Source organism: Ornithorhynchus anatinus, chromosome 8, assembly GCF_004115215.2.
Source record: "Ornithorhynchus anatinus isolate Pmale09 chromosome 8, mOrnAna1.pri.v4, whole genome shotgun sequence".
NCBI classification, from domain to species: Eukaryota; Metazoa; Chordata; class Mammalia; order Monotremata; family Ornithorhynchidae; genus Ornithorhynchus; species Ornithorhynchus anatinus.
The window spans coordinates 6882068-6892032 of NC_041735.1; the positions used below are offsets into that span (position 1 = coordinate 6882068).

The 9965-nt window shown below is 45.2% G+C and overlaps 1 non-coding gene across 1 annotated transcript; it reads left to right on the top strand.

Moving 5' to 3' along the window:
- The first annotated feature begins 1099 nt into the window (after positions 1 to 1099).
- LOC114813960 lies at positions 1100 to 1237 on the top strand. Its single transcript, XR_003761704.1, has one exon. It is a non-coding gene; the product is annotated as a small nucleolar RNA SNORA7 (small nucleolar RNA).
- The last annotated feature ends 8728 nt before the right edge of the window (positions 1238 to 9965 follow it).

The window sequence follows — 9965 nt, forward strand, 5'->3', positions numbered from 1 at the left end:
GCCAAACAACTATGTCATTTTTATTTTTTACAGTATTTCTTAAGCGCTTACTTTGTGCCAGGCACTGTACTAAACGCTGGGGTAGATACAGACTAATCAAATTGGACAGAGTCCCTGTCCCTCATGAGGCTCACAGTCTTCACCCCCATTTTACGGATGAGGTGACCGAGACACGGAGAAGTTCAGTGACATACCCGTGATCCCACAGCAGACAAGTGGTGGAGCCGGGAGTAGGACCCAGGTCCTTGTGACTCCCAGGCCCGTGCTCCAGCCACTAGTGGAAAGAGCCCGGGCTTGGGAGTCAGAGGTCATGGGTTCGAATCCCGGCTCCGCCACTTGTCAGCTGTGTGACTGTGGGCAAGTCATTTAACTTCTCGGTGCCTCAGTTACCTCAACTGTAAAATGGGGATGAAGACTGGGAGCCTCACGTGGGACAATCTGATTACCCTGTATCTACCCCAGCGCTTAGAACAGTGCTCTGCACATAGTGAGCGCTTAACAAGTACCAACATTATTGGGCCATGCTGCTTCCCCCATACTCTCCCACATACTTAGTACAGTGCTCTGCACACAGTGGGCATGCAATGAATACTATCGATTGATTGATTGGCTTTGCTCTGGGTATTTCTCTCCTTCACCCTCTTCCTCACTCTCTTTTGCTTTTTCTTGGCGTCACTTTAAGTTCCCTTTCTCTTCACTCTCCGTGGAGTTATTTATGTTGGTATTTGTTAAGCGCTTACTATGTGCCGAGCACTGTTCTAAGCGCTGGGGTAGACACAGGGTCATCCGGTTGTCCCACGTGAGGCTCACAGTTAATCCCCATTTTACAGATGAGGGAACTGGGGCACAGAGAAGTGAAGCGACTCGCCCACAGTCACACAGCTGACAAGTGGCAGAGCCGGGAGTCGAACACGTGACCTCTGACTCCGAAGCCCGGGCTCTTTCCACTGAGCCACGCTGAGTTCACTTTGTAGCCTTCCTGTTGCGGATAGATTTGGGCTGTGCTGAAATCTGGCCCCACCATCCACTTCTCAGTTCACATTCTCTCTTCCCCAAAGCTCCGTCAGTTATGGGATCGAGCCTCTCTAATATTAGGAAGCCCCTCTCGGGGTCGCACCTGGAGAGTTTCCAGTACTCTACCGGCCTCGACTGTGGGAGGAAGAGTCAAGCAGAGGCCTACCCATTCCATTCCTAGCTTGGGCAGTGGGTAGCGAGTGGAAGGCCGTCCGCTACAAGTCGAAACTCACCTGTGCCGGGCAGCAATGGCACGGGAGAGAGTCGAGGGCTTCAAGCTTACGGCGTGAAAGGAGACGATGGTAAACCACTTCTGGATTTTTACCAAGAAATTTTCTTGGTAAAAAAACTCTATGAATCCACTACAGGAGCGATTGCAGATGGAAATGAGGTGTTCTGGGAGAGATGTCCATGGCGTCGCTATGGGTCGGAGACGACCTGACCGCGTAAGACAAGACAATATTGGGAAGGGAACTGATCTTCTCAATAATTTTTGCCAGAACGTTTGAACTCTAAAGGGTGGAAAATCGCCCATAATTTCTGGATTTGCTTCCCGGAGAGACAGACAAATGGATGATGAAACCGACCATTTAGGCTACCTGGCTTCTTGCATATAAAACGTGAACCGTCAGGGGCTGTGAGTTCACCCCTTCAGGAACAAGTCTTGTAATCGTCTGCCAAGTTTTAATTTCAACAACTAGCGCAAAACACCTGGTAGAACAGGGAACAAAGATCGGCACCTGGAAAACACCTGTATTTCCAGTAAGGAAGTGAGCAGAGCCCTGCTCAAATCACTGTTCAAATCACTTCAGCTCAGCAGAACTCCAGACTCACACTGGTTTTGCAGAAACGCAGCCTAGGATCTTAAGCACCGGGCTTGATTTCGTTCTGACTTTGCCGCAGATTTGAGGTTGAGCGGGCTATGCTGCCTCTCTGTACCTTGGCTTTCTCACTTTAAAATGGGAAAGTTGGTCAATTTTGGATTCCTATCTATTCTCCAGGGGCTCTCTGTTAGACAGCATGGTCACAGGCCAGGCACGAGGACAAACCTCCCTCCAAAATTGTTTGTAACATTGTGGGAGGAGGCTAGATTCCCTGCCCACTTTTTTTTCTGGGTGGGAGGGGTCTCTAGCTCTTCAGGAGGTGGAGCTAGGAAAAGGCAGAAAGCTTCTTTTTGACCTTCCTGTGGTGTGGTTTTTTGCCAACTCCCGTAAAACCCAGCCAGAAGGGATCATCACATGGTAAAAAATGGCTTTCCCCTCTCTCTCTCAAGCGCTTAGTACAGCTTTCTGCACACCCGAAGTGCTCAACAGATACTATTGATTGATGGAATGACCTCAAGATGCTGACCATCAAGGAACAAGCCAGGTTCTTTTTGGGAGTAACCAGAAATGGGCTCACACCTTAACAGAAAGGCAGCCCAAAAGGGAATATTGGAGTACTGAGGCTCTCTCCGTTACACATTTACCGAACAACAAAACAGTGTTTGACTTTGCCGGATTGGTAACCATCCTCAGCGGCTAAATGGTTTCAGAAGAAACTCTAGTTTTTGAATGATGGTGACTACACTGCTAGACCAGGGGATTGCATTACACTGGGGAAGTAGCATGGCCTAGTGGTTAGAGCACTGGCCTGGAAGTCAGAGGACCTGGGTTCTAATCCCGACTCTGTGGGACCTCCGGCAAGTTACTTCACTTCTCTAGAGAAGCAGCGTGGCTCAGTGGAAAGACCCCGGGCTTGGGAGTCGGAGGTCATGGGTTCGAATCCCAGCTCTGCCGCTTGCCAGCTGTGTGACTTTAGGCAAGTCACTTCACTTCTCTGTGCCTCAGTTCCCTCATCGGTAAAATGGGGATTTAAACTGTGAGCCCCACGTGGGACAATCTGATCACCCTGCATCTACCCCAGCGCTTAGAACAGAGCTCTGCACATAGTAAGCGCTTAACAAATATTACCTTTATCATTATTCTCTGTGCCTCAGTTTCCTCCACTGTAAAATGGGGATTAAATACCCGTTCTCCCTCCTACTTAGATTGTGAGCCCCATGTGGGATAGGGACTGTGTCCAAACTAATTAAGTTGTACCTACCCCAGCGCTTAGAATAAAGTTTGACACATAATCAGTACTGAATAAATACTATAAAAAAAGTTTTCACTGTAGCCCTCGAGACTCTTTTACACAGACTCAACTAGGAAACTGATCTCAGCCTCAAAGTCGAACAACCGACCCTCCTTCTCTTCACCGGTGACTCTGTAATCTCGGCGCAAAGTGAAACAGTTGGAATCGCAATTGCACAAAATTGGATTGGAAATGAATCCATTGTAGACCAAATGGATGTGTGATGAACCCAATCTTGGATGACACCGTCAGTGTCAATCCTGAAGAAAACAAGGAAACTGAAGACTATGTCACTCTGGGTCCGCAAATGAACAAAAACAGCATAGTCAGTGGTGGATGCAGCATAAAGAAAAGGCAGCTTCAGTAGAATAAAAATGTCATTTTATGCTGTCAAACTGTCCATAAAGATTTGATGAGAACGGTTATCGAGACTGTGGATGAGAACAAGCCCTAGTGGAAAGAGCACGGGAAGGGGACTGAGGAGAAATGGCTTCTAATCTTGATTCTGTCACTGATCTGCTCTGTGACTTTGGGCAAGTCACATAATAATAATAATAAAATTTTTGGTATCTGTTAAGCACTTACTATGTGCCAAGCATTGTTCTAAATGCTGGGCTAAATACAAGGTAATTAGGTAATTAGGTGAGGCACATGGGGCTCACAATCTTAGTCCCCATTTTACTGATGAGGGAACTGTGACGCAGAGAGGTCAAGCGACTTGCCCAAGGTCACACAGCAGGCAAGTGGAGGAGCTGGGATTAGAGCTCAGGTCCCTTCGGCTCCAGGCCCGTGTATTCTCCACTAGGCCATGCGGCTTCATCTAAGGGTAGGGAAGAGAAAGGCGAAAACGGGCCTGAAACGAACAACACGAGAAGACCAAGTAGAGTAAAACTCAAAATACTGCTCAAGGACTGTTGTTCATTTTCCCTCAGTTAACGGGAACAGACTCTTCTAGAAACCCAGTAAAGTCTCCTTTTTCAGATTCCTTTGCATAAATATAAAAGGCACCTTAATTCAATAATTAAAATGGACTAGAAAGAAAAGCAGAGAATGAGACTGTTTAAAGGGAAACAGGCTTTGGGAGGTCAGGGCTAAATTTGCTCAAAAGCAATCATTTCTGGAAAGCGATTCTGAAAAGGAATCCTTCCTTCGCCCTGAGGCTGAGAGGCTGACCTGTTAAACTCTTGGAGGTTTTCTAGCTCTATGATTCTGTGATCTTCACAAAACCTATGGACTGCGAATCAGTTGAAATGGAAAGTTAAGTTGGCCCCAGTGAGCAATTTCTCTTTTTGCCTGTGTTTCCTATTCATTTTCTCAGGTTCGATTTTTGATGGCTTTTTTTCCTCCTTGACTCCTCAACCAAAGGTCATCTGGACATCAAGAGGCTGAAAAACTGGGCCACTTGAAGGCTCATAAGGTGTGTTTACAGGCAGTATCAAGCAATCAGTGGTATATTTTGGGCACTTAATGTGTGCCTAACACTGCAGTTGAGAGAGTCAAATATAACAGCAGGGAATGTATCTGTCATCTGATATGTATCTGAATGTATCAGGCAGATACATTCCCTGCCCTCAACGAACTTATAGTCCAGAGGACGAGCCTCCAGATGCCATCCAGTGAGCAGAGCTCTCTGGGGGTGGGGAATGGAGAGGAAAAAGGGAAGGGAAAGAGATACGGGAAAGGGAAATGGAAAAAAGAGAATAAAAAGTGTGCGGGTGTGAGAGAGAGGGGGAGAGAGAGAAAGGAAATGAAAACAGATTTCTTGCATTATTAAACCAGTAGCAACGCTGCACTGAAGAACCCTAATTGTCCATTTAATGACCCTTTGTAGTTTAATAGTACTTCTAGGATATAAAAGGTGTTAGAATGGGCTTTAGAGACACCCTACTTTCTTTCATTATGCACACACACACACACACAGAGAAAGAAAGCCAAGAATCATTAAAATGTCAGCCAGCCAGCAGGGTGGTCAAGGTTTCAGCCTCCTGGTAGAGACCTGTTTGATCCTGCTAATCAAAGGTATGCTAAAAGTCTTAGGGGTGAATACTGGCATCAGTCCACCTGTTCTCCATGGCAACCTAGTCTTGCTTAATATCTGTTTGTAATTTTAAAAGCTCTGGGGCTTATGAGATAGCTCAGTTTAATTCATGCAGATCAACCGTTTACCATTTAATACACTCACTGTTATGTGAGTCAGCGAGGCACAAAATTGGCATCTGCTGCCTTTTTTTTTTTAAAAAAAAAGGTTGACTCCATGGCTAGGGTTTGGGAGGGAAGAGCGTGGAAAATTCAGCCATCAGTAATTGAATTACAGTCAGTGATGGTTTTAGAATGTCTTAAAACGGGATATTAATCCCAAAGACACATTCCATACAGAGCCTAGGCAGATAAAATGGGGAATGAAAGGAGAAGGAGGGTACTTCCAACTTTTATCACTCTACTTAGTGTGCTGATGCTCTCAGCCAGCTCTGAAATGATCGTCAGATTGGGGTACTAGAAATGGTAAAATGAGGACAGGCCAGATAAACCTGGTCACGCTCACTGTGTCAGCTCCCTGGGACCAGCCACGGGTATTACCAAAGCCTGAGGAAATTTACTTAAAAAATTACCAGTGCATATACATCCTCTTGAAAGTCAAAGAAGGAGAGAGAAAAATAGCCTAATTTGACTTTCTCTGAGACCAGTGGAAAGGAGGTCTACAGTGAGTGAACAAAAACCGGAAAGATTTTCTTTCCGAGCCAAGTACCCTTCCAGATTGTCATTGTCTACAATCTTCTTTTCTATACAGCGAAGGCCTGGCATTGTGTTCACCAACAATCGGGCAATCAATCAATCAATGGCATTTATTGAGTTCTTACTGGGTGCAGAGCACCGTACTAAGTGATTAGGAAAGGCCAGTATAAACAGACACCTTCCCCGCTCACAACAAGCTCGGTCATCGGCCATCTTGCTTTCGCCTCTCCCCCTTTCGACTCCTTGCCCCTGTTCTTCTCCCTCTACAAATCCGTCAGACGTCTGTGCTCCCCATTTTCAATGCCCACCTAAAATCCTACCTTCTACAAGCCGTCTTAGATTAATAGACCCTAAACCCAATAAACCCACCAGTTCCATCCCGAGCTCTTTTGCATATATGCCATTTGTATATTCAAATTCTTCCTTTGATTACTCTAAATATTTTCAAATCTCTCTCCCATTAGCGTGAAAGTTCTCTGTGGTCAATCAATCACTCAATCAATCAGTGATATTTACTGAACACTTACCGTGTACAGAACACTGTCCTAAGCGATTGGGAGAGTTGAAAACAATCAAGTTGGTAAATTCCACACTGCTTGTTTCACACTTCCCAAGAGCTTAGTACGGTGCATTATCACAACCAGTAAAGACCTTTATTACTAAACACTACTATGATTACCATTACTACTAATAATTGTTGTATTTGTTAGGCACTTACTATGTGTTAAGCACTGTTCTAAGCACTGGGGTAGGTGCAAGATCATCAGGCCCCACATGGGGCTCACAGTAGGAGGGAGACGAAGTACTGACTCCCTATTTTGCCGATGAGGATACTGAGGCACAGAGAAGTTAAATGACTCACCCAAGATCACACAGCAGGTATGTGGAGGATCAGGATTAGAACCCAGGTCCTCTGATTCTCAGGCCCATACTCTTTCCACTAGGCCCTGCTGCTTCTCTACTACTACTACTACTAATTATTACTACTCCTACTATTTCTGGCTTAAAGAAACAGACCTCCTAAAGAAAAGCGAAACCTCCTACTTCCAAAAGGGGTGAAATGGTCTTGGAGACAATTGTAGAATATTATGAGACACAGTTGAGCAAACGAGATACCAGGAGAAGCTTTCGGCTCCTTCCATGTGATCTTCCTAATCCCCAGAGCCGCCCCTGCTTCCCATTACCAACAACATGCATTTTTAATCGTTGCACACGCATCACAAGGCAGGCCGCTTATCGTAATTAACACCCAGCCATTCCAGCAGCATTATTAGAACCACGCAACACGTTGCAGAATGTCAGTTGAGCAAATAATACGAGGCCTTAACATGAAGGGGTGGAATCCGTCTTCCTCTCAAACAGGGATCATTCGCATCTGGCCCGGCACCGACTTCACTTGTCGAAGGGTCAGAGAGATAAGAAATTGGGTCTCCCGGGGTCAGAGGTGTTGAAGGTCCCTGGGACGTAGGCACGCAAACAGCATTTGGCTGACTGCTGGCTTACATCTGGAATGTCCACGGGCACATTCTTAAGAGAACGGGTTATTAGGGAAATTGGCGTTTGTGAACTATTGCTTCACTGGATAACAAGGAGATGTGTTTTGGCCCAGAGAACTCCTTGTTGCTCCCACACATTCAGATATTCATGGGCTTAGTGCACACTTTTTGGAAGAAATGGCCATACTTTTAGAGATAATAAATGTCAAAATAGGGCAAACACCTCTTAGAGAACACACACAAACACACGCACAGACTCACACACACACTACAAACGGTGCATGTTTCCAGGGGAACTCACATTTCAACTGGTAATAATAATAATAATGTTGGCATTTGTTAAGCGCTTACTCTGTGCAGAGCACTGTTCTAAGCGCTGGGGGAGATACAGGGTCATCAGGTTGGCCCACGTGAGGTTCACAGTTAATCCCCATTTTACAGATGAGGTAACTGAGGCACAGAGAAGTGAAGTGACTTGCCCACGGTCACACAGCTGACAAGTGGCAGAGCCTGGATTCGAACTCATGACGTCTGACTCCCAAGCCCGTGCTCTTTCCACTGAGCCACGCTGCTTCTCTAAGTGGACTGTGTCCAACCTGATTAGCTTGGATCTACCCCAGCACTTAGTAGAGTATCTGACCTATAGTAGATGCTTAACAAATGTCATAAAAAGGTGAAATATTGTTTTTTCCTAGGCAATAGAAGCGCTATCAGAAACCCCACAGTACTTCTTCTGAAAGTAGCCCCCAAATATAACCACTGTGTTTGCCTTTCTTAAAAAGAAGTTTTCTATCCTTTGGCTTGTTTGGGAAGCAGCGTGACCTAGTGGAAAGAGCACAGGCCTGGGAGTCACAGGCTCTGGGTTCTAATTCTGACTCTACTTACTAGCTGTGTAACCTTGGACAAGTCACTTAACTTCTCTGTGCCTCAGTTCCCTCTTCTGCAAAATGGGGATTCAAGGTCTGTTTTCCCTCCCAGTTACTCTGTGAGCCCCAATTGGGAACTGATTATCCTGTACCTACCCCAGCATTTAGTACGTTCCCCTGTGAGTACTTATTAATATTTACTAACTGTTGCTGTTAATAATAGGGGAGACCAGTTTTCGTGAAGGGTTTGTTCTATCAATGGATATTTTTTCAAGGATATTGAAAGGCTTTTGAGCCAGTTGAAAAACAATATCCATGAATTTTACTGAAAATGTCTAGTCCTGAATTGGTGCAAGAGGATGGAAATTAAGTAAGCAAGAACTGGCTTAGGGCTCTTTGCTGTGGATTTTTTTTCACCTATTCCACTGACCATTGCCCCTAGAACTACAGTTCCCACAGCCCCCTTAATAAATACCACGATTAATTATTATTATCATTATTATGTAAGTCATTCAGGGTGCAGTCTAGATAAATCCTGTCTCCATCTTTCCTTGCTCCTCAATAGCAGACAGCATCCTTTGGTTACACATCCTTTGGTAATTCATTTATTTATATTAATGTCTGTCTCCACCTCTAGAGTGTAAGCTCATTATGAGAAGGGAACATATCTACCAACTCTGTTATATGGCACTCTCCCAAACACTTAGTACAGTGCCCCGTACACAGTAAGTACTCAATAGACGTGACGGACATCCACTAAACTTGTTTCCAAGAACACATACGCTGCAGCTGCCCTCCATGTAAACTTGTTCTCTAGACTTTAAGCTCTTTGAGGGCAGGGAATATGTCTGTTTCTTGTTTTGTTGTACTCTCCCACGGGCTTAGTACACTGTTTTGCACACAGTAAGTGCTGAATAAATACGATTGAATGACTGAATTAACCGCCTGTCTACTTACAGCTCTGTCAACTTGCCCAGGGTATCGGCGGATGCATAGATTTACTCTTCTGGCCTCTCCTGTTGTTTTCTGCAAACCGTCAAAATTGGCATCTGACCCCTACCCCAAGGAAAAGGTTCCTTTTGGGAATTCAAAGAATTCTCCTTGAGATCAATGCAAGGCACATCAAAGCAAACTGACTCTAACCCTGATAAGCAACCAGGTTTCAAGCAAGGGAGACTAAATGGGTTTAAGAGAGGTAATTCTGTATATAAAAGTGAGGCAAATAAAAGAGATGAGCACAGGAATAGCTGCTAGATGGTCTGATTTTGTCTCCCTCTCAGTTTCTTGGGAGGCTGAGCTAAGAGGCTCTGCTGCTGTTTCCGACAGGCGGGTGCTACTTTCCCCTCTCCTGAATTGCCGGTCTCTTCTGGACTATTGACTTTCTTCCATTACTTCAAGGAGGACAAAGACTTAACTGTGTGTGGTAGTCTCAGGGGTGGAAAGCAAATTGAAGGGTTTCTCTAGGCCTAAGTCACCAAGGCCGCTTCCTCCTGTGGGTCTCAAAAGCCAGGGGTGGCTTTGCTTTTTAAGAACAAAATAAAAATCCTATCCCTGCAAACTCACCAGAAGGGCTCCCTTCACCTAAAACTCTTCTTTTCTCTTTTCTTCTCGCTACTGACCGACAAATAAGGACATCATGCTGCGGTGGTTTGGGGCAACATTCAAATAAATATGGAAAATGGTATTTGTCAAATGCTTCCTACATGCTGTGCACGTACTAAGCGCCAGGGTAGATGAAAGA